This window comes from Salmo trutta, chromosome 32 (assembly GCF_901001165.1).
Source record: "Salmo trutta chromosome 32, fSalTru1.1, whole genome shotgun sequence".
Lineage (NCBI taxonomy): Eukaryota > Metazoa > Chordata > Actinopteri > Salmoniformes > Salmonidae > Salmo > Salmo trutta.
Genome location: NC_042988.1, coordinates 37,453,557 through 37,461,916, shown reverse-complemented (window position 1 = coordinate 37,461,916; position 8,360 = coordinate 37,453,557).

The window sequence follows — 8,360 nt, the reverse complement described above, 5'->3', positions numbered from 1 at the left end:
TGCGCCTTGGTCTAAACCTTTCGACGCTTCTGAACAAAACCCCCAATTTAGACTGACCCACTGGTCCTTAAAATGGACCAGCCCATCTGGCATTTTACCAAACTGCCCTATGGCCAGTTCATTTCTGCCTCCACCTATCTCATTCAGCCCCATTACAGCCTCCACCATCAGTCCATCAGTATTGAACGTACAATGAGGAGATGGAGAACCGGAGAAGCCAATGACATAATGGGAATCTTAGAAATGGACTTCGATTCCCACAAACCCCCAAAATAGCCGTCTGATGTCATCAGGCAGATGGTAAATAATCTGTCTGCACCATAATAGCAAAGGTTGTTTGGCTGAAAGAAGACTCTGAATGGGCTTTGTAGACACACACACACACACACACACACACACACACACACACACACACACACACACACACACACACACACACACACACACACACACACACACACACAAAGACGTGCAAACACACGCACAGAGACACACACAGACATACAGAGACAAACACAGAGACACACAGAGACACGCACAGAGGCACGCAGAAGCACACAGAGATACACAGAGACAGAGATACGCACAGAGAGACACAGAGACACAGATACACACAGAGACACACACAGAGACACACAGAGACACACACAGAGACACAGATACACACAGAGACACACGTAGAGACACAGAGAGACACACAGAGAGACACAGAGAGACACAGAGACACACAGATACGCACAGAGACACACAGAGAGACACAGAGACACACAAAGACACAGAGACACACAGAGACACAGAGAGACACACATCCATAAAGCCATCTATAACACGATAGTAGTAACCTGATCCTGGGTAGTGCCAGTAAGCAGTGTCTGACATATCTGGATGGATTTAGAGTGCATGTGTAAGGTTCCAACACGGTCCAGGCTACAGGGGTTGCTGTGCATCAATGCCCTGCGGAGGGTTGGGCCCTGACAACGTGTTATACCAGGTCTGCAAGAAAACACTGTTACTTTACGAGAATGTTCACTAGGGCTGCAGAAAGCCACTGTTACTTTACGGGAACGTTCACTAGGGCTGCAGAAAGCCACTGTTACTTTACGGGAACGTTCACTAGGGCTGCAGAAAGCCACTGTAACTTTACGGGAACGTTCACTAGGGCTGCAGAAAGCCACTGTTACTTTACAGGAACGTTCACTAGGGCTGCAGAAAGCCACTGTTACTTTACGGGAACGTTCACTAGGGCTGCAGAAAGCCACTGTTACTTTACGGGAACGTTCACTAGGGCTGCAGAAAGCCCCTGTTACTTTACGGGAACGTTCACTAGGGCTGCAGAAAGCCACTGTTACTTTACGGGAACGTTCACTAGGGCTGCAGAAAGCCCCTGTAACTTTACCTGAACGTTCACTAGGACTGCAGAAAGCCCCTGTAACTTTACCTGAACGTTCACTAGGACTGCAGAAAGCCACTGTAACTTTACGGGAACGTTCACTTGGACTGCAGAAAGCCACTGTTACTTTAGGCCAATGTGTTTAATGGAGGTGGTTCAGTCAACAATGCACACTCCTTTGATGAGAAACCTTGTCTCAGACTTGAAGACTGGCGTTAGATTATGGAAAGGCTTTAGCTCAATGGGCTAAGGAGACCTGGGTTTCATGCATGATCTAACTTTGATAAGTCACCTTTACTGCATAGTCTAAACTAGTGTCTGGAGGCTTTGACTCAGCCGCAGATGTTTGTGGACACATAACTCCCTCACCAATCACCCAGGATGCACTGGGCTCCTCATCCAGAAGAAAACGCTTTGATCCCAGTGTTCCTGCTGCAGTAAATGAGGCCATATGTGACTGAATGACGAGGTCTGAGAGGATCACCAGGTATAGAATAATGAAACTTTCCTGTTGTAAAGAAGGTTGTTCAGTGACCCCATTCCACGTGATGAGTAAAGTTTATTTATTATGAACCTTTATTTAACCAGGCCACTTAAGAACCCATTCTGATTTACAATGACAGCTAGGAGGTAACCTTGCATGATCACTAGCGTTGGTGCCCCGGGCACTGTTTCATTGAGAGGCTAGGACCTGGATTCAACCCCAGTCAGTCACACTGACTGTAGGCACAGTCTTAGTATCAGTGGGATCAATCATTCTCATTGACCACCTGGGAGAGTGTAAAACCAGGGATTCTGGTCTTGAATACAGACTCAGTCCTTGATCAGCATGTTGCTGAGTGGCTGTTGTCTCTTGTGGGTGTGATTGGATGTTCTATTCAAGTGTTTTCTGCTCTGCAGGGTGTTCTGGGTACTGGATGTTCTATTAAAGTGTTTCCTGCTCTGCAGGGTGTTCTGGGTACTGGATGTTCTATTAAAGTGTTTCCTGCTCTGCAGGGTGTTCTGGGTACTGGATGTTCTATTAAAGTGTTTTCTGCTCTGCAGGGTGTTCTGGGTACTGGATGTTCTATTAAAGTGTTTTCTGCTCTGCAGGGTGTTCTGGGTACTGGATGTTCTATTAAAGTGTTTTCTGCTCTGCAGGGTGTTCTGGGTACTGGATGTTCTATTCAAGTGTTCCCTGCTCAAGTGTTCCCTGCTCTGCAGGGTGTTCTGGGTACTGGATGTTCTATTAAAGTGTTCCCTGCTCTGCAGGGTGTTCTGGGTACTGGATGTTCTATTAAAGTGTTTTCTGCTCTGCAGGGTGTTCTGGGTACTGGATGTTCTATTAAAGTGTTTTCTGCTCTGCAGGGTGTTCTGGGTACTGGATGTTCTATTAAAGTGTTTTCTGCTCTGCAGGGTGTTCTGGGTACTGGATGTTCTATTAAAGTGTTTTCTGCTCTGCAGGGTGTTAGGGGTACTGGATGTTCTATTAAAGTGTTTTCTGCTCTGCAGGGTGTTCTGGGTACTGGATGTTCTATTAAAGTGTTTTCTGCTCTGCAGGGTGTTAGGGGTACTGGATGTTCTATTAAAGTGTTTTCTGCTCTGCAGGGTGTTCTGGGTACTGGATGTTCTATTAAAGTGTTTTCTGCTCTGCAGGGTGTTCTGGGTACTGGATGTTCTATTAAAGTGTTTTCTGCTCTGCAGGGTGTTCTGGGTACTGGATGTTCTATTAAAGTGTTTTCTGCTCTGCAGGGTGTTCTGGGTACTGGATGTTCTATTAAAGTGTTTTCTGCTCTGCGGGGTGTTCTGGGTACTGGATGTTCTATTAAAGTGTTTCCTGCTCTGCAGGGTGTTCTGGGTACTGGATGTTCTATTAAAGTGTTTTCTGCTCTGCAGGGTGTTCTGGGTACTGGATGTTCTATTCAAGTGTTTCCTGCTCTGCAGGGTGTTCTGGGTACTGGATGTTCTATTCAAGTGTTTCCTGCTCTGCGGGGTGTTCTGGGTACTGGATGTTCTATTCAAGTGTTCCCTGCTCTGCAGGGTGTTCTGGGTACTGGATGTCCTCTGAGCTCTGAGCTCCACTCATTGTTCACCTCCTTTCTTGCTGCACCCCCAACCTCCAGTACTTGTCTGTAACCATTGTTTTGTACTTTCTCTATTGCGCTGGTCTTTTTGTGTGGTAGTTCCTCAGAGTGAGTCATGCACAGATTACATCTTTTCTCACTCAGTCCTGTGTTAGAATTCCCTCACTCCTACACGTACGGTCAGTGACCTCTGGAAACAGAAGAACAGTGTCCCTAACTAACAGTAAGGTATTGTTACAAAATCTCTCACAGGGTGTTTCGAACCAGCACCAAGTTCATTAACAATCATCTAACAATAACCCATGTAATGAAACAGATGTGTGAAATATGCCCCTGGTGGTAGGCTTGCAGCTACATCAACTTTGAAGTAAATGTTTTTTTTGCAGTGTTACAATACACACTCACAAATTTGTGGATTCCACATTGGTAAGAACCTCCCATACAGACAGAGGGACTTGAACCCAGCTGATCCTGGATCAGAGTGACTTGAACCCAGCTGATCCTAGATCAGCCATCTTAGCAGAGAGCTACTGAGCCCTGTCCCTCTCAATGGCTTTTCCTCTGGTCTCCTCCCTACCGGACCCTCCTATACAGACAGGACATTCTTCTGGAGCCTGTCCAAGTTCCTGCCTCTTTTCCCTCTTCCTGGTCCTCCTACCGTGCCATTCCTAGAAGGAGAGTGAGAGAGAACAGAGAGACCCCAGAAGGAGAGAGAGAGAACATACTTTCCCAATACCACACTGTAAACGAACAACCTGCCTGGGGCACTTACTCCAGAAATACTGTGTGTGTCCCTTTGGGCCCTGGTCAAAAGTAGTGCAATATATAGGGATTACGGTGCCATTTGGGACACACAGAGATCCAGGAATGCTTCTGTTCCTGCTTGTCTCTGTGCCAGGAATCATCTGATCAACTGTTATCTAGATGATGTGATAGGGTGCTGCTTCAGTTCATCTTCTATATCAAAAAAGTGTCTGTAGCACTCAGTTAACTAGTATAGGTGCTGTCCTTTAGTGTATTCCACATTCTCAGCAAACTGACTCAACGAAAAGAAATGATGCATTTTCACTCTATTGTAAACCCACTTTTATATACAGAGCAGGTCTATTGCAGAAATGGTTTGGTTCTCAGACCTTCCTGAGGCTGCGTGCAAAGAGAAGTGAGATGTTTTCTTTATTGTCTTTTGTAAACACAGACTGAGACAAAACGTTTCCCCCATGATTGGCAATCCGCCAGCAGAGTTGCCCTATGTATAGAATCAGCAGAAATCTCTAGAACCGCCATGTTTTTCTTCGCCATGCCCTGACATGTGTACTGTAAGCACTGTGTTACATTGGTTTAGAACTGATGAATACTTCCCAGAACGAGAGCCAGTCACTAACCCGCTTCAGAAAATCCCACACTCACACAACCCCTCTGGGACAAACAACTGAACTTGTTGTCCTATTCACACAGGCTCTCAACAGAACAAGAAGCCCAGCAGTTCAGCAGCCCCTCCCCTGGAGAAACATTTATTTGATCTTCTTTCCTGGTATTTGTGTTAATATAGTCCAAGATCTAGACTGGAATACATTTCTTTTTCTCCTCTATAATTGTCATTTCATAGGAACAGGACAAATACTCTGTACGAAGAGATGGTAATTTAGGGATGGAACAAGCTACCCCATTTATGAAAGACAATACATATTTGTCTGTGTGTTGTGTTTCTCAGTGAGACTGTGTCATAGAAATAGAGGTCCCAGTGGAACTGTGTCATAGAAATAGAGGCCCCAGTGAGACTGTGTCATAGAAATAGAGGCCCCAGTGAGACTGTGTCATAGAAATAGAGGCCTCAGTGAGCCTGGGTCATAGAAATAGAGGACCCAGTGGAACTGTGTCATAGAAATAGAGGCCTCAGTGAGACTGAGCCATAGAAATAGAGGTCCCAGTGAGACTGGGCCATAGAAATAGAGGCCCCAGTGAGCCTGGGTCATAGAAATAGAGGACCCAGTGGAACTGTGTCATAGAAATAGAGGCCCCAGTGAGGCTGGGTCATAGAAATAGAACACCCAGTGGAACTGTGTCATAGAAATAGAGGCCCCAGTGGAACTGTGTCATAGAAATAGAGGCCCCATTGAGTCTGGGTCATAGAAATAGAGGACCCAGTGGAACTGTGTCATAGAAATAGAGGTCCCAGTGGAACTGTGTCATAGAAATAGAGGCCCCAGTGAGACTGGGTCATAGAAATAGAGGACCCAGTGAGCCTGGGTCATAGAAATAGAGGACCCAGTGGAACTGTGTCATAGAAATAGAGGTCCCAGTGGAACTGTGTCATAGAAATAGAGGCCCCAGTGAGACTGGGTCATAGAAATAGAGGACCCAGTGAGCCTGGGTCATAGAAATAGAGGACCCAGTAAGGCTGTGTCATAGAAATAGAGGCCCCAGTGAGACTGGGTCATAGAAATAGAGGACCCAGTGAGCCTGGGTCATAGAAATAGAGGACCCAGTAAGACTGTGTCATAGAAATAGAGGCCCCAGTGAGTCTGGGTCATAGAAATAGAGGACCCAGTAAGACTGTGTCATAGAAATAGAGGACCCAGTAAGACTGTGTCATAGAAATAGAGGCCCCAGTGAGACTGGGTCATAGAAATAGAGGACCCAGTAAGACTGGGTCATAGAAATAGAGGACCCAGTGAGCCTGGGTCATAGAAATAGAGGACCCAGTGAGTCTGGGTCATAGAAATAGAGGACCCAGTGAGACTGTGTAATAGAAATAGAGGACCCAGTGAGCCTGGGTCATAGAAATAGAGGACCCAGTAAGACTGGGTCATAGAAATAGAGTCCCCAGTGAGACTGGGTCATAGAAATAGAGTCCCCAGTGAGACTGGGTCAAAGAAATAGAGTCCCCAGTGAGACTGGGCCATAGAAATAGAGGACCCAGTGAGCCTGGGTCATAGAAATAGAGTCCCCAGTGAGACTGGGCCATAGAAATAGAGTCCCCAGTGAGTCTGGGTCATAGAAATAGAGGCCCCAGTGAGACTGGGCCATTCAAATCGAGGGACTTCCTTGTTCTTTGTTGGTTTGTAGGATATTCAGGTACTGTAGCAAATGTACCACTTTACCTGGTGGCCTGCCAAGAGGTGTACGTACTTTATGTTCTTTCACGTTGTGTACTTCCTAAGTTGTCTGATATTTAGGTCAGTGGGTTGTGCTTTCATTCTGTGTTTGCAGGTGAGGAAAGAGTAATTGGCACTTTAAACATTATATCCTACACAACAGGTATAACGCATTGTAAGACCTGTCATCAACATTATAGCCTACACAACAGGTATAACACATTGTAAGACCTGTCATAAACATTATAGCCTACACAACAGGTATAACACATTGTAAGACCTGTCATAAACATTATAGCCTACACAACAGGTATAACACATTGTAAGACCTGTCATCAACATTATATCCTACACAACAGGTATAACACATTGTAAGACCTGTCATAAACATTATAGCCTACACAACAGGTATAACACATTGTAAGACCTGTCATCAACATTATATCCTACACAACAGGTATAACACATTGTAAGACCTGTCATAAACATTATAGCCTACACAACAGGTATAACACATTGTAAGACTTGTCATAAACATTATAGCCTACACAACAGGTATAACACATTGTAAGACTTGTCATAAACATTATAGCCTACACAACAGGTATAACACATTGTAAGACTTGTCATAAACATTATAGCCTACACAACAGGTATAACACATTGTAAGACTTGTCATAAACATTATAGCCTACACAACAGGTATAACACATTGTAAGACCTGTCATAAACATTATAGCCTACACAACAGGTATAACACATTGTAAGACTTGTCATAAACATTATAGCCTACACAACAGGTATAACACATTGTAAGACCTGTCATAAACATTATAGCCTACACAACAGGTATAACACATTGTAAGACTTGTCATAAACATTATAGCCTACACAACAGGTATAACACATTGTAAGACCTGTCATAAACATTATAGCCTACACAACAGGTATAACACATTGTAAGACCTGTCATAAACATTATAGCCTACACCAGTGGTTGCCAAAGTAAGGGGTCAGAAGGGGGAGGGGGGCGCGGGGTCCGACTTTGAATGGTTGATATCTCAGGCTTATATGTTCTGTGTGTGTAATAGCCTGGGGATGACGTTACTCCAAGAAACACTTACCTTGATGAAAGCCCCCAACCTAAAGAAACACTTACCTTGATGAAAGCCCCCAACCTAAAGAAACACTTACCTTGATGAAAGCCCCCAACCTAAAGAAACACTTACCTTGATGAAAGCCCCCAACCTAAATAAACACTTACCTTGATGAAAGCCCTCAACCTAAATAAACACTTACCTTGATGAAAGCCCCCAACCTAAATAAACACTTACCTTGATGAAAGCCCCCAACCTAAAGAAACACTTACCTTGATGAAAGCCCCCAACCTAAAGAAACACTTACCTTGATGAAAGCCCTCAACCTAAAGAAACACTTACCTTGATGAAAGCCCCCAACCTAAAGAAACACTTACCTTGATGAAAGCCCTCAACCTAAAGAAACACTTACCTTGATGAAAGCCCTCAACCTAAAGAAACACTTACCTTGATGAAAGCCCCCAACCTAAAGAAACACTTACCTTGATGAAAGCCCCCAACCTAAAGAAACACTTACCTTGATGAAAGCCCCCAACCTAAAGAAACACTTACCTTGATGAAAGCCCCCAACCTAAAGAAATTGAAAGTGTCTTTCTTCTGGAACCAAGTTACATGTTCCTCAGTACATAGACACAGACACGAACACAACAAAACAAGCCATACTGTGCAGTGCTGGGCTCAGTCAGGTCTTTGACTCATTCACCCACTCCCCTGC